The sequence below is a fragment of the Heterodontus francisci genome, chromosome 13 (assembly GCF_036365525.1).
Source record: "Heterodontus francisci isolate sHetFra1 chromosome 13, sHetFra1.hap1, whole genome shotgun sequence".
Taxonomy (NCBI): Eukaryota; Metazoa; Chordata; class Chondrichthyes; order Heterodontiformes; family Heterodontidae; genus Heterodontus; species Heterodontus francisci.
In genome coordinates, this window is record NC_090383.1 from 59712832 (window position 1) to 59735051 (window position 22220).

A 22220-nucleotide genomic window follows, 5' to 3' on the forward strand; every position below is an offset into this window, starting at 1 on the left:
CATTCACACGGAGTGGTGCACCCTCCATTATCCCTTTCTGAAGTACATTTTAGTCATTCCTCAATCATTTCGGATTTAGATTTCCAATTTAAAGATTCTCATTGAGGCCTGCTTGTTAGTAAAGTAATTTCAATGTCATTCATGCCTAAATTCCAGTTGTAGACTTAAAAAAAAACAATTCTAAAGTAAAAAGAACATGAAAACTTTCACTCCTCCTCCTAGAAAGTAGCCAACTGACAGTAAGGGCCGGTCCGCTGCAGCCTGACCATTCTATTACACTATGTGAGTCAATGCCAAATATGGTGGACTTATGACAACATCATTCCATGAAGTGACCTGGGTCAATAACCCGGAGGATCGCATACCTAACAGAACACCAAATGTGCGGCCCTAAAAAAGGTCCTTTTTTAAGCAGGAAAGGAAAAGTTTTATTTTCTAAAAGATTTGAATTGCCATCATTCAAATGAGGATATATGGACATCATTACAGACATTTTTTTATTAAACTTTACCAATTCTTTAATATCATAAATCTAACTGTCAAGCTGGGTATGGTAATGAGATGCTGCTGTAATAAAGAAATGATCACTGTGCTTGACATTATTGTTATTCTCCACTACATTATTCAGCCAGATCTGTTCGATATATCATACAATGTGAAACACATTTGACTGCTGCCAGCCTCAAATTTTATTTAGTAGTTAGGGAGTTAAAAATGCAAAATAGTGCAACATAATGATTTTATTTTGTTACATGTAAGTGCAAGGATGAGAGGTTCCATCAGTTAAATACTTTCAGCAAGTCTGTGACCTATTATGAACAGAACAAAACTGTACAAGAATTGAAACATGCAAAAACTTGAGTTAATTGTGTTTCCTGACAATAGATTGCCTCAGTACAGAAAATTCCCATTTACAGAACTGAATGTGTCAAAAATGTATTCATAAATTGTAATTACCTGCCCTTTCAACCTTTGACAGGCGTAACTAAGAAATGCAATAGGTCTTTCAGAATACAAATGTCGGCTTTTCTGAAGAGAAAAAGATTTAATGTTAGTATTTGGTCCTTGAACGTTAATAGTCTATAGTTGTTCTTCAGAAATTTGTTCAATTTTAATTCAAGTTAAAGACCTTCTTTTGTTGGGAAAAATCAAAGTGCTTATTCAAAGATAGATTTGGAAATTTCTTGCAATTACGTGGTGTCCTAGATTTGTAAAAATGTACAAGATTTACACTGAGAGAATGTTTGCTATCCTGTTGACTGAAATTTTGAGAATCTTTACAAATTCATAAAGCATTTGCTATTTCGTATTGATTCGCATTTTTGATGCTAGCGTCATTTATGGCAACTCTAAGGTCTCAAGATAACTGTTAGAATCACACAAATTCCATGTATATTGAGAAATATATTAATAGCAAGCAACAGAGAGAGGAATGAGGTATTCACAAAAGATAGCCCTCTCCCTCCCTTTCCATGTGCAAAATTGAATTTGTTAATTTGCCTTTTATAAACTTTATTTAAATTTAACTCGTGACCTTATAACAGGGAGCCAGAAAGAGACTCAGAAATCATTGACCAATATAATGGATATTGAATTGATTAATTTGACCTAAAGTTAACAAATACATCATCTAAAAAGCAAGAATGACTGCTTTAAATCAAATGACAATCACAAAAGTGCAATGAAACAGTTCCTGGGAGGCCATTGTGTCCTTTTTCCAGCTACTCAGTGAAAAATAACTCACTTCTCTGGAAGACTTTGCAGCCAAAAATAAGGAAATAATTCCCAATATGCATTTATGACCCCGACAAATAAATATTCACAGAGAATTGATTTTAAAAAATGATTATGAAGAACCACTATGTGACTAAAATCCTTTCCCAGGCAATCGAGCATTGTTACTCGCTAAGGTCTCAAAGTTAAAGGTCTCTGCTGTAGTTAATGTGATGCCATTTATTTAATTGAATAATGCAGGTGGGTGCAGACTTATTCTACAAAATATGAGAATTGTTTATGGGACCTTCATGAAAAACATCATTGTCAGTTGGCAACTGTCTTTTTCAAAACTTTTCACTTCTCTTATAATCTTTTGCCTGCATTCTTTGATAGATTGTTGTCTAACACAAGCACATTGAGCTCCTCAGCTTTATACAAGTATACGCTATGGTTTTACACAATTCATATTGTTGTTTCTCTGTTGGTTACTTGTATTTGTAGCCGCATGGAAGATGGCAGGATCCCCAAAGACACATTGTACAGCGAGCTCGCCACTGGTATCAGACCCACCGGCCGTCCATGTCTCCGTTATAAAGACGTCTGCAAACGCGACATGAAATCGTGTGACATTGATCACAAGTCGTGGGAGTCAGTTGCCAGCATTCGCCAGAGCTGGCGGGCAGCCATAAAGACAGGGCTAAATTGTGGCGAGTTGAAGAGACTTAGTAGTTGGCAGGAAAAAAGACAGAGGCGCAAGGGGAGAGCCAACTGTGCAACAGCCCCAACAAACAAATTTCTCTGCAGCACCTGTGGAAGAGCCTGTCACTCCAGAATTGGCCTTTATAGCCACTCCAGGCGCTGCTTCACAAACCACTGACCACCTCCAGGCGCGTATCCATTGTCTCTCGAGATAAGGAGGCCCAAAGAAGACTTGTATTTGTGGAGTCACTTCTGTTTCCTTGCTTATTTTCTCTTCGCCGCTTCCTTCACTAAGACTTTGGGTAAGAAATTGCCTCGCATAGTGTCGCAAAGGTCTTGTGCTGTTTTAACTCTGTCCCCAACATTGTTGGCCGCTTCCTACATGGCCTGCTGGCATTCTACCATGACAGGGACACACTGCATGCGCCCAAAGGCTCTGATTCGGCACTGTCCTGATGTCACACACCCCAACCAGTTGATGTGAGACCAGGATCCTAAATTTGTGCAAATATTGTCCAGGCAGCATCTGCATTGTTTACTGTAACATTATTTAAAGGGCCAGGCACCTTGATTGCAGGTGAGTTAAATTTTTGGACCCAGTTGCTCTGCGTCTGCAGTACAACCGAGGGAGAGGGACGAGGCTGTGGAGAGGGCAAGCACAGAGCCATCCCCTCAGCCAAGTTGGAGCCAGACTCCTCCATGTTCCTTGATAGTGACAGGAAATTGTCTGGCAGGCAAGCCATTTCACCCAGCATCTCGGTGTGCACGCCCATTCAGTATTTTCCTGTATGCCACCCCATCAAGGTCCACATCTGAGTCCTCTGCAGCAGTACTTGTCTGCCACTTAGCCCTTCAGTGAGCTGGCAAACAAACTATCCTTTACCACTGGCCTGGCTGCAGCCCACATATGCCAGGATAACTCACCACGTGCTGATCCCAACTTTATACTAGCCTCCAAGGCACCTACGGTGCCAATAGCTGAGGTGGCAGCTGCAAGTCTCAGATCAAGTGACGGAGCCTCTTCATCAGGACTGTGCTGCTTTTTTCTATCCTCTATCCTTGGGGGGCCTGCTGTGGCTGGGCAGGCGGCAGTTCATGTCTGTCTGAAAGCAGGAACTCAGAAAAGGGAGGCTGAGGTGAGGGAAGGTGGATGGTGTGGGAAGCACCACAGTCACACCATCAACAGCTTGGTCATCATGCCAGATAGCTGGGAGTTGAGAATAGGCATAAGGAAGGAACATACTGCCATCCCCAATGTTCTCAGTGACGTTGGATGCCACTGGCCATGTCACCTCCACAGGGCTCAGGAGAATCAGATGTCCTTGTCCCCCACCAGCTCTGCTTTGCTCCCTTCTATTGCCATCTTGTCCTTCAAAAAAGAGGACAGAATGTGTGATTGTGCTGCACTGTATTTGGGAGAAATGCCTGCCACAGCTGAATAGTTGCAGGTAGGTGGAGGCAGTGAGAGGTGGGTGTGAGGTTGGCAGCTTTGTTAGGTGTGTGAGGGTGAAGTGGGCATACCTGGATGTTAAGTGTGAGTCCTGAATGCCAGGCAGTGCTGCTGGGTGTGCAATAGGGGTGTGGTGCATTGAGCAGAGTGAGATGCTGATGTTGTGGTCAGTAAGTGATGTCATGGAAGATGAAGTTTCTGACCCTCACCACCCGAGTGAGGTCATTTGACTTTTTGTGGCACTGCTGCCAGGCGCTCGGGTCCAGACTCCGGGAGTTGACCTTCCTGGCCACCTGCTCCCAATGTCTTCTGAGGGTGCACCTTGAGGGTCTCCTGGCCTCCCAAAGGACCATAGCATCTCTTCTCCTGTCCACCTGCACCACTATTGCATCCAGCGTCACATCCGTCACTATGGATCCCTCTGTCTGTCCTAGTGTTTACTTGTCTGTTTACATTGCAGCTTCCCTTTAAGATACAGCCTGTCTTTCAGAGGAGCGGGCTGGCTGTACTACATGATCTGCAAGATGGACACACTAAATTGCACAATTTACCCCTAGGTCTTGCAGCATTAAAATCAAAAGCAATGTATTTTTAATTTCTGGTTTCTCCACCTCAGTAGTTCTGGTTTGTATGAATGATCACTAGACACTTACAGGAAATAATTTCTGTGCGTTTTGGAGGAATCACAGCTGGCACCAATTTTTTTTAAATTCATTTATGGGATGTGGGCATCACTGGCCAGGTCAGCATTTATTGCCCATCCCTAATTGCCCTGGAGAAGGTGGTGGTGAGCTGAGTTCTTGAACTGCTGCAGTCCATGTGGGGTAGGTACACGCACAGTGCTGTTAGGAAGGGAGTTCCAGGATTTTGACCCAGCAACAGTGAAGGAACGGCGATATAGTTCCAAGTCAGGAGGGTGTGGGACTTGGAGGGGAACTTGCAGGTGGTGATGTTCCCATGTATTTGCTGCCCTTGTCCTTCTAGTTGGTAGAGGTCGCGGGTTCGGAAGGTGCTGTCTAAGAAGCCTTGGTGCATTGCTGCAGTGCATCTTGTAGATGGTACACACTGCTGCCACTGTGCGCTGGTGGTAGAGGGAGTGAATGTTTGTAGATGGGGTGCCAATAAAGTGGGCTGCTTTGTCCTGGATAGTGTCAAGCTTCTTGAGTGTTGTTGGAGCTGCACCCATCCAGGCAAGTGGAGAGTATTCCATCACACTCCTGACTTGTGCCTTGTAGATGGTGGACAGGCTTTGGGTTGTCAGGAGTTGAGTTACTTGCCACAGGATTCCTAGGCTCTGACCTGCTCTTGTAGCCATGGTATTTATATGGCTACTCCAGTTCAGTTTCTGGTCAATGGTAGCCCCTAGGATGTTGATAGTGGGGGATTCAGCGATGGTAATGCCATTGAATGTCAAGGGGAGATGGTTAGATTCTCTCTTGTTGGAGATGGTCATTGCCTGGCACATGTGTGGTGCGAATGTTACTTGCCATTTATCAGCCCAAACCTGGATATTGTCCAGGTCTTGCTGCACTTCTACACGGACTGCTTCAGTATCTGAGGAGTCACGAATGGTGCTGAACTTTGTGCAATCATCAGCGAACATCCCCACTTCTGACCTTATGATTGAAGGTCATTGATGAAGCAGCTGAAGATGGTTGTGCCGAGGATACTACCCTGAGGAATTATTGCAGTGATGTCCTGGAGCTCAGGTGATTGACCTCCAACAACCACAACCATCTTCCTCTGTGCTAGGTATGACTCCAGCCAGCAGAAGGTTTTCCCCCTGATTCCCATTGACCTCAGTTTTGCTAGGGCTCCTTGATGCCATACTCAGTCAAATGCTGCCTTGATGTCCAGGATAGTCACTCTCACCTCACCTCTTGAGTTCAGCTCTTTAGTCCATGTTTGAACCAAGGCTGTAATGAGGTCAGGAGCTGAGTGGCCCTGGTGGAACCCAAACTGAGCGTCACGGAGCAGGTTATTGCTAAGCAAGTGCCGCTTGATGGCACTGTTGATGACACCTTCCATCACTTTACTGATGATTGAGAGTAGGCTGATGGGGCGGTAATTGGTTGGGTTGGACTTGTCCTGCTTTTTGTGTACAGGACATACCTGAGCAATTTTCCACATTGCAGGGTAGATGCTAGTGTTGTAGCTGTACTGGAACAGCTTGGCTAGGGGCGTGGCAAGTTCTGGAGCACAGGTCTTCAGTAGTATTGCCAGAATATTGTCAAGGTCCATAGCCTTTGCAGTATCCAGTGCCATCAGCCATTTCTTGATATCACGGGGAGTGAATTGAATTGGTTGAAGTCTGGCATCTATGATGCTGGGGACTTCAGCAAGAGGCTGAGATGGATCATCAACTCAGCACTTCTGGCTGAAGATTGTTGCAAATGCTTCAGCCTTATCTTTTGCACTGATGTGCTGGGCTCCCCCATCATTGAGGATGGGGATATTTGTGGAGCCACCTCCTCCAGTTAGTTGTTTAATTGTCCACCACCATTCACGACTGGATGTGGCAGTACTGCAGAGCTTAGATCTGATCCGTTGGTTATGGGATCGCTTAGCTCTGTCTATCGCATGCTGCTTATGCAGTTTGGCACGCAGTTAGTCCTGTGTTGTAGCTTCACTAGGTTGATACCTTATTTTGAGGTATGCCTGGTGCTGCTCCTGGAATGCCCTCCTGCATTCTTCATTGAACCAGGGTTGGTCTCCTGGCTTGATGGTAATGGTAGAGTGGGGGATATGCCAGGCCATGAGGTTACAGATTGTGGTTGAGTACAGTTCTGCTGCTGCTGATGGCCCACAGCGCCTCATGGATGCCCAGTTTTGCATTGCTAGATCTGTTCGAAATCTATCCCATTTAGTACGGTGGTAGTGCCGCACAACATGAAGGAGGGTATCCTGAATGTGAAGGCGGGACTTCGTCTCCACAACGACTGTGCGGTGGTCACCCCTACCTATACTGTCATGGACAGATGCATTTGCGGCAGGCAGATTGGTGAGGACGAGGTCAAGTATGTTTTCCCCTCTTGTTGGTTCCCTCACCACCTGCCACATACCCAGTCTAGCAGATATGTCCTTCAGGACTCGGCCAGTTCGGTCAGTAGTGGTGCTACCGAGCCACTCTTGGTGATGGACATTGAAGTCCCCCACCCAGAGTACATTCTGTGCCTTCCCACCCTCAGTGCTTCCTCCAAGTGCTGTTCAACATGGAGGAGTACTGACTCATCAGCTGAGGGAGGGCGGTAGGTGGTAATCAGCAGGAGGTTTCCTTGTCTATGTTTTATCTGTTGCCATGAGACTTCATGGGGTCCAGCGTTGATGTTGAGGACTCCCAGGGCAACTCCCTCCCTACTGTATACCACTGTTCCATCACCTCTGCTGGGTCTGTCCTGCCGGTCAGATAGGACATACCCGGGGATGGTAATGGCAATGTCTGGGACATCGTCTGTCAGGTATGATTCCGTAAGTATGACTATGTCAGGGCTGGGTTTGCCATTGTCGTTTCCGGTGCCTCGGTTGATGCCAGGTGGTCTGTCCGGTTTCATTCCTTTTTATTGACTTTGTAGCGGTTAGATACAACTGAGTGGCTTGCTAGGCCATCTCAGAGGGCATGTAAGAATCAACCACATTGCTGTGGGTCTGGAGTCACATGTAGGCTAGACCAGGTAAGGACAGCAGATTTCCTTCCCTAAAGGACATTAGTGAACCAGATGGGTTTTTATAACAATCGACAATGGTTTCATGGCCATCATTAGACTAACTTTTTAATTCCAGATTTATTAATTGAATTCAAATTCCACCTTCTGCTGTGGTGGGATTTGAACCCATGTCCCCAGAGCAATACCCTGGGTCTCTGGGTTATTAGTTCAGTGACAATAGCAGTACGCCACCGCCTCCCTGCGAAAGCTGAGAAAAGTCTTTCAGTAAACCAAGGGCTAAAATACTGAGATATTTACACTAGATAGCTTGAAAAAGATAGAAGTACAATGAACAAATTAGACACAAAGCAAAATACTTCAAATACTGGAAATGTGAAAACAAAAACAAAAAACAGAAAATGCTGGAAATACTCAGCAGGTCAGGCAGCATCTGTGGAGAAACAGAAGTCAGTTAGTCAATATATCAGGTCGAAGGACCCTTCTCAGGACCTCATAAACAGGTTAGTGTTGAGCCTGGTGAGAATAGGGGTTGGCGGTAAAACTATTTACTTAACAGTATATGTGTCTTCCTGAACAGGCTGGATTTTGTTGTGCCAGTAGGGCTTCCAGTGCCGGGCTGAAAAGGCAGGGGAACCCCTGTCTAGGCCTTTTCTACTTCCCCATCACAATCCTACATTGTTCCGGAACCTAAGTACCTGCCACCGGGATCTCCGTCTCTTTAAAGACTGGGATCCCACCTCCAAGAGCTGCCAGACAATCATTGGGCCGGCAGCTCAGCAGTATCAGCAGCACTACTGTTAGTGGTGGCCACTGCAGGTATGGTAGAGGTCTTGGACCCATCCAGCGCTGGAACCCCAGACCTCAGGTAAGTGAGGTAGGATCACCAGGGCCAGTCCGGAAGGCCCTAGTAAGAGTGGGTGGGGTGGGTGGGGCTGAAGTCCGGGGGAGAGGGGTCCATGGAGGTGAGGTTTTGTTGGCGGTGGTCCTCCATAGGTCACAGATTGCCCACGGAGAAGAGATCCCACCCCCAAGCCTGCAGGGAAGGTGCCTCACATTTAGAGGTGCCCTCCCCCCGTGGCGGAGGCACCCCCGCCACTGGTTAAATTCCAGTAGCGGGTGAAAAGGCCCTTAACTGGCCATTAGTAGGCCACTTAAGGGCCTCAATTGGCGTCTGGGTGAGAAGGCCATTGCCAGCCTATCCCGCCCTCAATAAAATTGCTTGGAGATGGGGAGGCAACGGGTCCTCCGTCTCCCACCTCCCGTCGCAATTCTATGGGCCCCCATGCCTTCCACCCCAACTCAGGGGGGCCCATAAAGTCCAGCCCGATATTTGTAATGACTAAAAATTCTGTTTGTTTTTAAGACAACATATTTGATAACATGGCATCTTTATAACTTAAATGAAGCAGCATGCAGGCTACATTTTGTCAGGCTGCTGTTCTGGTAGGTAGCCTACCTCAACAGGTACCCAAATCAGAGAATAGGATTCAACTTGCTTGATATGAGGCACTCGTGATTTTCCATTCATGAAGGTTAATTATCAGAAAAAAGGGGAATGCTGACCTCTGCACCTGAATCTCCAATCTGCATTTCCATTGGGAAAGGCTCCTCACTAGAAGCCTTGCCATGAAAATAATTAACATATGTGTGCATGAGCATGTATGTGGGTGCATTTGTGAGTGTGTGACAGTGTGGGCTGAATTTTACCAGCTCCTCGATGTCGGGGGTTGAGGCGGATGGGCCCATAAAATAATTGCGGGAGTGGCCCGTCATGCCCCCTGACGCTGAGAAGGCCTCACCGCATTTTACCGGGGGCGGTGAGGCCTTGGTGCGGCCCCCCACACCACCAAGCGGCGAGCCCTTCATTTAAATAGTAAAATCAATGCTAATAAATTTACGTCTACTTACCTTGTCCCGGTGGCCGTCCCATGCCGATATCATGGCCGCTGACCGCAACTCGCGTGCCTTTGGAACTCTGCACGGAGTTCCAAGGTAAGACACTGGTGGAGAGGGGTGAGGACTGAAATTATCAGGGCGGGAGGGGGGGAGAGGGAAAAACACTTCTTATTGGCTGTGGGGATGGTGGGAAGGGGTTGAAGGGGAAATGTTAAGAAGTTGGGGAGGAATGTTCTGGTTGGGAATAAACTTCATTTTGTTGATATTGCCCCGAAAACAAGCATTGGTGAGGCGGAGTGGGGGGGCGGGGTGGGGGGGGGTTTGCGGGTGGTGCAGTGCTGGGAAAGTGTCCCCAGCATTTATTAAATTTTGACAGACAATGCACCACTCTTTCACTTTAAAAATTACAATTTTTCCGAAGGGATTAAAGCGCTTTAAAAATGGCACTGGCACCTGCACGGTGGCGCCGGACACCATTGCTCGGTACGGAGCAGCCGCTCCCTCCATTGAAATGAGCCCCAGCAGGAAAATATCGCGGGGGCTCAGTGTCAGCGCTTCCGTGTTGGAAGGCCGCCGAGTTCAAAGCGCGCCACCGCGATGTGCAGTGCACTAATAAAATTCAGCCCTGTGTGTATCTGTCTTATGACATGACCTGGGAATATACTGACAAGTATCTAAAGAATGAATCTCTTATATGGAGAAGACTGTGATATAATAGTATGCTACTTTAAAAATTAAAACAGCTCTGTATGATAATGTAGATCTCATGCTCATTTCAGAACCCTAAAGAAATGCTGCTAATATCACACATGACTATCACCAGCATTACTTCTAGTGATAAAGATATGTAAGAACACTAGAATGAGTAGTAAAGATAAAACTAGCATCTTCGGAATGGCGAGATCCATGAAAATAATTCCTTGTGTTGTGAAGCATGTGACTAATGCTCCTCCTGAGTTACTGTGTTGATAAGATCTCACTGGCCTTTGTATTTACTGACTACCATTACATCTATCAAATAACATTGTTTTGGGAGTGAATTTTCATTTTCACCTCCTGGGTAGAAATCTGGATACAGAGTGGATCAACCACCTACCACAGACCTGAATGATTTTTGTTCCATTGATTCCAAATCTGCAATGACAATTACTGCCCAGATAATGAAAATGAAAATCTACCCCTTCATGTCCTTTTGTCTATTCCTGGCAGTATTTAAATTTCATACTGATTTTGTTATAACAGTCAATGAGGGAATGTTCTTTGTCAGTGATGCACAAAATCCTTCTAATTTTCTGTCTGGTGCTGTTAGTAATGATTTTTTTGGATTTTTTCATAAATATCCCGCTTTTATAATTGTGTTGTAGTGAGCCATTCTGAGAGATTTAAAGACTGTTTAGTACCCTTTTACACAGTTTATAAATTGGCCAAAAGTATTTTTACATGATAAGCAATGGTTTGAGACTGATATGTTGCTAATAATGACTAGCAGACTTCAGTTACACTGCTGGCTATATGTCATTCCCAGTCCAAAAAAAGTTGAAAAGCAAAATACTGCAAACCTGATTTCAGATTTCCAGCATCTGTGGCATTGTACTTTTGTATTAGTGTTTACTTCACTGCCAATTCTCTTCCATGAATGCCAGACTTGAAGAAGTTCTACTCTTCTTTCCGACAAAAGCTGAAGGGTTATCGACCTGAAACGTTAACTCTGTTTCTCTCTCCACAGATGCTACCGGGCCTGCTGAGTATTTCCAACATTGTCTGTTTTTATTTCCAGAAAATTGAAGCTCTGCACATGTATAGACCTCCAATCCATGGTGCCTGAAAGTCAATTCAACTCTACTTTTGCAGCAATGCAATTGCCCTGCCAGATTTTTCTAGCATGCAAAAGATTGAAATCTTAGTTTAAAAAGTTTCGATACCATCCATTGGAGCACCTGAGAGATTTTTACATTCCCTTTGCACCAGCTGGTGGATCGACAACCACTTGCCCAAAATTAGAATCAAATGACTTCATACCCAAATCACAGTCTACAATCTGTGTTGATGCAAATCTGGAATTCTATCACATAAATACAAATTGTGCAGTATAACTGGCCAAATTATAAACCTTGTAACAAGATGATCAACAGTCAGTAATTACATCAGAGTGACTGAATTTTAATTATTTTTTTTGAATCGTCGATGATAAATTTAACAGCAATCATTTGTGAGTAATGTTTGAGTCCTCAGTCAATACTTTGCAATTATCAAACAGAGAGACATTTATGACATGCATGCTCCTGGCCTTAGCTGCCCAGCACAGTGTTGTGCTGCCTGCATCTTATTGTGGAGCATTATTCAGCGCTAATGACTCTCTGTGCAGTGAGTTGAATTTCACACACGCACAAGAAGGCTAACTCCTGCTCCCAGAAGCCAGGCATAGATTGCACAAGGTAAATTAAATTAGGAACGTCAAAAAATGCTATTAAATTTGAACATGTCATTTGCATGATGTAATGTTCACTCGCATTATACAAACAAGCACATGTACAAACACAACACACTGGGCTTCCCCTTTTATAAGCAGGGCGGGTTGACCCAGTATCAAGTTTTCCTTCATATTGTTTGATCAGTGAATACTCACTTATCTTTCAGGTTGCACTTTGATTTTGCATTAATCCATTTACTGTGTAAAAAAAACACTTGTCTTATATATATGAGAGCTACATAGATGCCTAAATTAAAGTGCACTTACAACCCACTTCCCTTCACATTTGACAGTCCTTTTAAGAGCCAATGAGCCTGCAATTTAAAACCAAAAGATGTAGCACATACATTTTCTTTAAATTAATGCACCTTTCCTCAAAGAACTTCCACATATTTTCTCAGAAAATTCCATTAGAATGGTACAAAGTGCCTTTTGTGAGCCTGTAAATAAAGATGGCAATTGATTTCTGCTGCACTCCTGTCATCTCCTTAACTTTGTTTAAAATCTCCTGGCTGAGAGGGGAAAAAAATAAAAGAATGACATGTAAGATATTCAAATCTGCTCCACACACAGAGATTTTCCTTACTTACTCCAGTCGAATAAAGTCTGTGTGTGAAAGTGAAGGTTCTGTGCTTCAGCGGGCTTCCATCTGTCGTCTCGCTGTTAATGGAATTTTGTCCCAATGCTCCTTCCGTTTACAAGAGTTGAATATAATGGTGATGTCCATCAGCATTGTTACTTTTAAAATTATTTTATTGATGTTGTTTCAGTTCAAACTAAGGATCAGTTCCGATGATTTTGTTTTTGTCTTGCTATGTTGATACGATAGTGTAAACTGACAGTGAAAATAAATGAGGCTCCCCTTTTCAAATTATTTTAGCAGTGTTCTTATGTTTCCCTGCAAAATGCACCATTTACCCATGATTTGTTCCTCTATTTTCCCCTGGAGCTTTGCACATTTCTTCTAATTATTGTAGCTGGGGATGGATGGGCAGGGGATGGTGGGCGTTGCTGGTGGGAGCGAGAAGCAAAAGGGTGCAATTTCAAGATTTTTTGTTTTCTTTTAAACAATTGGTGGACCAGCACCTCATGTACCACTTTCTTTATGTCAATATGTACTTTACATGTGAAATACCACAACGGAGATATAACTTGTTTATAAACAGAAAGAATGTAGGAAAATTAAACCCTTTGACTGGAATTTTACTTTTGTCGGAGGGGTGGCGAGTTGGTCGCGATCCCATCTCCGCCTGGCCTCAGGATCCTGACCACATTTTATGGTCCCCAGTCCCTTAATTGGTCATTGAGGCAGGAAGTCCCGCCTAATGGAGCTGCTGGCCAATCAGCGGGCCAGCAGCTCTTAATCCCAGCAGCACCAACTGGAGTGGTGGGCACTGTTGGGACTGCAGCCCAGCCTCAAGAAGAAAAGGACAGACGGCCCTGGGAAAAGGCACGTTTTTGGGGCCTCGCCGGGGGTGATTGGTTGGGTAGGAAAGTCTATGGGGGTCGATTGGGGGGATGGGGGGGCATATTGTTGCTGTTGGAGGTGATTGGGGCATCAGCGGCAGCCCTCCATCGGGCACAGGGTGCCTGATCATGAGGGCCCCCCAACCAGGCCATCAGAAAGACGCCTACTTTTGTCAGGCAGCTTTTCTCAGGCCTGGGCCACTCAACCGGCCATGGGTAAAATCCCATTAACTGGCCATTTAAGGGCCTTGATTGGCCTGGGGAGGATGGGCCAGTTTCAACCGCCGCGTAAAATGGCGGTGGAGGCGGAAGCGGCCTAGAAGGGCCCCCAGAGCTTCCCCCTCCATTTTACACCCCCTCCCACCGCCACCTCTACCCAACCACGAACCCATTCTTTGGGAGGGCTTAAAGTTCCAGCCTTTATTGTAGTTTGTTCGAAACTGGGGACACACTCGTGCACTTTCAGAAATCAGTGGAACACATGGAAAATATTAGTTGAAAACAAATATACAAGAGACAGTGCACATGTTAGTGCCATTCTCAATAAATCTGAGTCATGGACATCACCTAGTAATATTTGGACTAGTTCTTCAACTACCCGTTCCCAGTAGGGAGCTGTGCTCTCAGGGACTGTGGGATTAGAATTGGAGCTGCAGTGTTATCTCAGCTGTGAATATAGGAGTATGGAATTAGCTCTATTATCATAGTTAAAGACGGCACCAAGGGAGGGTGACCAGGGTACAGGTGACTGATAATGCGTAAAAAAGATCTGAAACAATATAATTGGGGTGAGGAAATAACAGATGACATTTAATGCATATAAATGTATGGTAATGCACATTGGTACATGGTATATATGTGTACAATGGATAGGTGTTCAATGACAAAAGGAATGGAAAATAGTTATGCAATTTATATTCTAATTTTTACCCCTTCCTCTTTATCAGATGCTGTCTATGACTGAGGTGTTGGCCCTAATATTTACGACGAGGCGAGGAGGGAGTGGTGGTGGGGAGGGAGGAGTTCTGGTCAGGAATACAGGTTCCCGCTTAACTTCAGGACATCTTTTACTTTTTCTCTGCAGGATCCCACCTGACAGCTAGCGTGATTGAAAGGCTGCCCGTCTATTGGGCGGAAGGCCTGCAACACAAGGCCACAGCTGAGGAGCAGAGAGCAGAGAGGAAGGGAGGGAGAGATCATGGTTGGGGTCAGGGCATGGTCAGGGTGTGTGGGGGGAGGGCAAGATTGTGGTCAGGAGGGAGCAATCTTGGGGAGAGCGAGGGAGTATGGAGGTAGGGGGAAATCATTGGGGAAGATTGGGGGGGTGGGAGTCAGTGATTGTGGAACTGTAAACAAGTAACCTTTTTGGTCTGGGGGTAACATTTCTGCTCCTCTTGGCCTGAAGCAGTGCTGCAAATGCACTTACCTGATGGGTCCAGCCCTTCTCACCTCTTTTTCAGTTGTGAGTAGTACCCTTAAGTCTGAGTCAGAAGGTTGTGGATTCACATCCCTCTCTAGAGACTTGAGCGCAACAACCTAGGCTGAGACTGTGGTGTATTACTGAAGGGTTGCTGCACTGTTGGAGCTGCTGTCTTTCAGACGAGATGTTAAACTAAAGCTCCATCTGCCCTCTCAGGTGGATGCAAAAGATTCCATGCCACTGTGATGAAGAAGAGCAGGGGATTTATACCTAATGTCCTGGCCATTAAATGCCTTCAATCAACATCATGAAAACAGATTATCTGGTCATTGTTACATTGTTGTTTGTGGGATCTTGCTGTATCCAAATTAGCTGACATGTTTCCTACAACTGTGACTACACTTCATAAATACTTCATTGGCTGTAAAGTACTTTGGGATGCCCTGAGATCATGAAAGCAAAAATGCAAGCCTTCGTCTTTCTTTCTTTTACCTGGCAGGTTTACTGAGGCTGGGAAACCACACCTGAATGGGTTAAAATAAAAGGCTTGTAGATGTTGGGGAATGCAGCCTCCTTAAAAGCTTTTAACAGCCAACCTGCTTCCTGAGAGTAGTGTGGTCACCCATCGTTAAAACCGGAATTGGACAAGTTTGACAAGTTGGGTCATATTTGAAATTTTTCAAATTTTAACTTCTCACTTGACCCAACCCTACCCATTCTTGGAAGTTAAGATTACCCTATTGCTTCAATGGCACCAATAGAACTTCAGAACAACCTAGACAATGAGGCTCATCAAAGTCATTCTTGGTTTAGCTATCGTCCCTGTGTATACAATCTTCCATTATTTCACTGGCTTGAAGTCAAGAGCGGAAACTGATTTCCCCCCAGCCTTCTTCATCCCAGATCAATAGTGCCCATGACTGACCAGCCAAGATCTGGTATGTTCCAGTTGTGGCATTGAGGTTGTGGGACTGGATCACTGCAAGTTTTGAATGTGCACAGATTGCAAAACATCTGACCTCACTGATCTCATTCAGTATTCACAGCTAGCTTCTGTCCTGGCTTGGGTTTAGCACTTGGAGCCCACTGAAGAAATAAGGGGACAGGAAATCTGATGACTCCAACCCTTAATGGAGTGTGGATCAGTGTTAAAGATTTGTAGCCTTTAGTATGGTCACGTCCCGATGTATAGGATGGACTTCAGATCTATCATTGCGCTTGTGTTGATTCAACTTACAGGTCAGAAGTACTTTTCTCCTTGCACAACAACAAAGTGGGCACTTAATGCTAGGAAACTGGAAGTGGGTGCAGAAATTACAAGCCGTTGACTACTTTATAGAGGTCACCCTGGAGTTCCTCACATGGAGGGAGTACAAGAGAGTAACATGTCAGGCCTTCCTCCAGCTCGAGCCTCATGCCATCCTACTCTTGTGCCTTATCCCCCTTCTCAATCATTCACACGCAGGTCTGCACACACCTGCACACATATCATACATAATGTAGATAAATTTCCTCAAGGCTTCCCCTGCTCTGCCACTTCAATGAAAGTTTGTCAGAAATTCTGTTACACACATAAATGGGGTTCCGTTGAAGTTACTGTGACAGAGCGGGAGTGGCTCTAAGGACATTCCTGGTTGATATCTTACAGTACAATCTCTGCTTGAAGGTGTCGTTGAAACGTTAACTCTGTTTCTCTCTCTCTCCACAGATGCTGCCAGACCTGCTGAGTATTTCCAGCACTTTCTGGTTTTATTTGAGGCAAATGACAGCTGAGTGAAAACGGCAAACAATCAATGAAATAGTAAAATAACTCTGATCAGTTGTATTCCACAAATGACACTCTGTGGTCTCATCATGAATGAGAATTTAACCCTTTCCCTTCCTGACCAAACTCTGAAACTGAAGGTACGAGGTTAATAAAAATAGGCTAATGGAATTTGGTTTGTTCTCAATGCAGAAAAGAAAATTGAGAAGTGATATTATCTAGGTCTTTAAAATATTGAAAAAAAGATGGACAACGATATTATTTTTAACATGATCTACAACCGAAAATATCAAATGAGACTACAGATTAGGAAAGTTTTTTTGGCTACAATAAGAAAACTGTGATATCAAGGTTCCTCAAATAAATGGCATATCAATATTTAGTCTGGAAGGCGATTGAAGGCTACAGGTCTAAATTCTCGGTCGTGGACAATGACATCATTCCTAATGAGAGCGCAGAATGTCATTTATGGAATCGAACTGGCCAGGGTTATTATAATATTTCATTCATATCCTTCCATTTCCATCACCTGCCATTGTGGGTCAGGGAGAAATGTCACATTGTTTTCTCCTTAGAGAATTTCCTTTGGTTATTTGCTTCCATCAGAAAATTAAATAAGTGAAGGGAGCCCATGGCATTTTGGATTGGTTCTCTGGAAGGAGTTGAGTCAATTGATTGAACGATCTTTTTGCCCTCTGCTTTCTTAAGTTAGTTTTCTTTCATCTTGTAGTAGGACATGTTTATTTCTTTTCGATCTTTCTATTAAAAGTACCACACTGTTACAGAGATGGTCACCAGCTACCTAGCACTGTACTAATTGCTCATTGCATTATGCTGTGTAATCTAATATATAATACTGTGTTCTCAAGTTTGTCTGTCTATGTGGTCACACTCATGCCTAGTACAACTTGCATTTATAGACAGCCTTTAATGTAGTAAAATGTCCCAAGGCACTTCACAAAAGCAATATCAAACAAAATTTGATACCAAACCACATAAGGAGATACTAGGACAGCTAACTAAAAGCTTGGTCACAGATGTAGGCTTTAAGGAAACTGGAACAAAGAGCTGAAGGTTCATTCAATGGCAAATGTAGACTGTAATGGTTCACAACTTGCTCTCAGTCTGAGTGAGTCTCTCGCATAAAAATTGTTACATTTGTGACTTTGAGAGGGCCAAAGATAGAGACTATGGTATAAGGCTGATCCAATAGTGGGCGGCAGGGTGAGAGAAGGAAAAAGGGATTGCACCTCAAGTCAAGATGTATTGTCATGGCAGTGTAGGCGGAGGAATAAAAGGGAAAAAATAATTTCTTCCAACACTGTCAACCTTCAGTGTGATGAATATTAAAAAGCGCACTTGCCCTTGAGGAAACGGACTCTTTTATATCTGGACATACATTGCAAGGACTACTGTGATGAGCTGTAAGATGTGCTAAAAATGACAGGGACTGTGGGAAGTAAAAAGAAAAAAAAATCATGAAACAAAATGCATGGAGGATATTAAAGTTATCACCCTGGAGAATTGAAAAAAACAGTAGATAATAGTTTCTTTAAAGAGAGAAACACTTGGCTTGTATCAGGAAGTCACCGTGGCTGCTTAGAATGTGTTGTGTACTACTTCGTTCTAAAATTGAATCTCAAAGATGATACAATTGCTCTTGGTGTTCTGGGTGAAGGCAGGATTTAAGAATTATTAATAAAATATTTGTACCACGTTTTATGAGGACTGGAAGGTATCTTGGAATAAAAGGTAAATATAGCAGAAAATGAATCTAGGGCCAGAGTTATGACTGCAGTGATGTGGAGAAGGACTGTCTGTCTTTTCCGCACTGGTGATAGAATGAAAGAAGGTGTCCCTAGTGGGCACAGGTTGGCAGTTCAGAGTCAGCGGAGAAAACTAGGCATTTGGCTAATTAAAAGCTAATGCCCATTTTAATGATGGAACATATCATCATAATCTCTGACAGGACTGACTGCCCTTTAGCACTGATGACCAAGTCTGGATGCTGCTGGATCCTTCAATTGTTTGAAATATTCTTTAATATTTCATACAAGAATTTGTTGATATGTCTGATGTGAGCAATATATTTAATCATTGCATTCCCCGATTCCCTTTGCTTTAATCCTCTATCCTTTATTTATTTATTTATATAACACAAAAAATCAGTCTATCACTTACATGAAAAACATGGCTAATGTAACATTTTTCTTAATGCTTAAGCAGTGAATCATTAGCATTTTTTACAGTAACAGAGATGGATGTTTCTTTGTGTTGTGATTGATATCTGGAAGCCAAGAACCTGCATAATACTCTGACTGCTATATTGATTCCTCTGTATTTTGCTATGAACCAAAACCAGGGCTATGTAGGATCTTAACATGCACAGCACTCACGTATCTTGTCTACTCACTAAAAAGAGGAGATTACAAAGGGGCAATATACCCCAGAGGGGTCCCCTTCGTCAGAACCTTTCCTGTCAGCCCGGCTTCTCATTTTCCAAGCCCTCATCTGATTATTATTGTACTGACTGAATAAAAATAACCTTGTATCTGTACATGAATCATGAATAAAACCCTTTTATTTCATCAAAGGTTCTGGCAGGTTTATAGTCTTTTGCAATGTATGCGGGATGCGAATGACATACCTTTAATTTTGCTGACAAGCTTGTCGGGGTTCTAATGTAAGAAAGGGAAGTATAAGAGTTCTCACAAGGTTTAGCATTTGCTTTGTGTGGAGATATTTTTCACCTTGCCATTGTGATCTGGCAGCCACTGATCTTTGTAATGAACTCTTCAATTACGTCCAAATTCTAACTCTGCAAGTATGTCTTGATAACAACCGCAATGCCAGTAATTATTACCCTTACACCTAATGAGTCGATACTCTTTTACCTGCAGACATACTTTCAGCAAAGTAAGGGAACAGCATAAAAGACAGGAAAATTGGAAGATGTGAGAGAAGCAATGATTACAAGAAAAGGGAACTCAGGCAATGAAATTAACCTTTTAAAGACTCCAGAGTGTTAAATCACACAAATAGAAACTATGATTATTTGATTTAGGGTCTTCTGAAAATTGCTGATGTATGTTCCTTGATTCACTGCCCCTCTCCAATTCACGCATTTTAGTTAAGATTAAAGATTTACAGAAACCACTTCAATGGTGTGTGCATTTCTTTGTATTGAATATTCAATGCATTTCTCATGTTGATCTGTCCTTTAAAGCACACATCATGGAGATTTTCTCCATCAGAATTCACTGCCACATGAATGAAAATATATTTTTTGAAATGTTATTTCCTATGTAGAGGTGAGAAACAGTTCGCAGAACGTACAGGTCGTGTCAGGTAAACCACCCACCTGCCAAGACTGAGACACACATTATTTCACCACATGAACATTAAAACTTAAAATTGCCAGCCCCTGACTGGAAAGACATTTGAATAGTAACAGACAGTGTTGGAACAATGGGGACCCTGTCTTTGCTTCCCCAGTACACAGAAGTGGTCAGACCAGTTTTAGTCGCATGACTAACTGGCTGTTGCAGAGTTTTAAATTGGAGAAAACAGTGTTTGAACTGAAAAAGCGGAGTGCTCCTGGAACTGAAGCAGAACCTCTCCAGTCCTGCCTGCCTCCTTCTCTTTCCCATAGAACTGGATCTTGTGAAAACACATGAACCTCAAAGAGAGAAAAGTCTTCGACATGAAAAAGGTTTAAGAAGAAAACTGGGCCCCAACGAACAGCAAGACTACCTAAAATCAAGTGATCTCGAAGCACAGTAAACGAGAAACTCTTCTGATATTGCCTGAAACCCCTCTCTATTATATTTTCCTCTCCACTTTTCTGTCCCTATTTGCATGTGTATATCGTGTGTGCATGCTAGCGTGGGCACATCGTATATCTGTAGGCGTCAACTGTATTAGAGTTTAAGTCTAAGTTTTAATAAATTTCACTTTTCTCCTTTAAACCTGAGAAAACTGGTGTGGTGGTCTCGTTGCCTTATAATTGGAAAGCTGTGAACAAGGATTCACATTGGGGGAGCTCAAAACACAGTGTGTTTACAAATAAAACCCTGTTGCAATAAGTCCTGGTGAAGACAGTACAGACCGCTAGACCTTTCTCGCCCGGTCGTAACAGCAGGTTCAGTATTTCAGAGTTTCACAGCTCGTTTTACAATGGCAGAGAAGTATGCAGAGAATGTAACAAATGTTGCGAGTTATGAATTATATTTTTGCACGTATTTAATCTCATTTTTATTTTCATTGCTGTGAAAGATCACGACTGTGCACTCTGAAAGCATCTTTCACAATGTGTAATAATGGGCTAAGTTTTAACTCCCTCCATCAGATGTAAACGAGGCAGTAGTGGCTTCAAAATTAAATTGGACCATTTGCATTGACAGTTTGTGTTGCTGCTCCCACTGTCACTATCTTGGATTGGTTCCTGATCTGGTTGGACAGAGTATTCACCTGTTTCAGGAGGGAGACAGCGTGAAATATGCAAATTAGCATCCTACAACAGAAACAACAACTTGTATTTATATAGTGCCTTTAAGGTTATTGGACATCCCAAGGTCCTTCACAGGGACATTAAGAAACAAAATTTGACACCAAGCCACAAAAGGAAATATTCGAGCACATGACTAAATACTTGGACAAAGAGGTGGGTATTAAGGTACGCCTTAAAGGTGAAAGAGAAGTTAAAGGTGGAGAGGTTTACTGAGGGAATTCCAGAGATTAGGACATTGGCACCTGAAGGTATGGCACCAATTGTAGAGCAATTAAAATTGAGGATTCTCCGGGGACCAAAATTGGAGGAGTGCAGATGTCTTGGAGGGTTATAGTGCTGGAGGAGGACACAGAGATAGGAGCTGGGATTTTCCGTCCCCTTTCCGTACGACCTTGGAGGCTGGGGGAGTCAAAACATCATGTGTGGTGATGTTGGTACGGGTGTCCCATGTCATCATGCCAGGTCCAGATTTTATCAGCAGTGGACGGCAAGCCAAATGTGAACGGCACACGCTTTTGGAAAAATGGCAATTAATTAGTTAAGGTAATTAAAGTTGTAATTGAATGGCATTTTATGGGCCCATTTGAATGTTACGGCAATGCATGGGGGCAACAGGACATCAGAGCCTTGGCAGGCATATCAGGGTAGCAACGGGGCAGCATGGCTGCATTCGGCAGCTGTGGGATGAGGCAGTGTATCTTCACAGGAAGGTTGGGGCAGCTTGGCCAAAGTAATTTGCATCGAGGAGGGGGAGTTCAGGTGCCAAGGCTTTGAGGTTGAGCCTCCATAGTGCCATCTGGCTGCTGGCACGTGAGTACATTGAGAGGAAGCAGCAAGGGGGTGGGGATGGGGTTGAAACATCTGGCATAGTGAGCTTTCAGACTGGCAGTGCCTACCTGCCATGGGCATTGTCCAGTCAGGAGGTGGGTCCTCCAGCGAGGAGGAGAACCTAAGAGGGAGGGAGGTGTGGGCACAAGGATCTGATAGCAGCAACCTCATGACCATCTGCAGGGGTAACCTCAGGATGGAGAAGCGGCAGAAGGCCACAGAGGGGGTCACAAGCAGGTGCCAGCGTGGAGATGAAGTTAGCATGTAGCAAGGGTGTATAGACAGGCGATGAGCTACCTCCAGATGTCAAAGCGACAATGTTGCCTAAGACTAC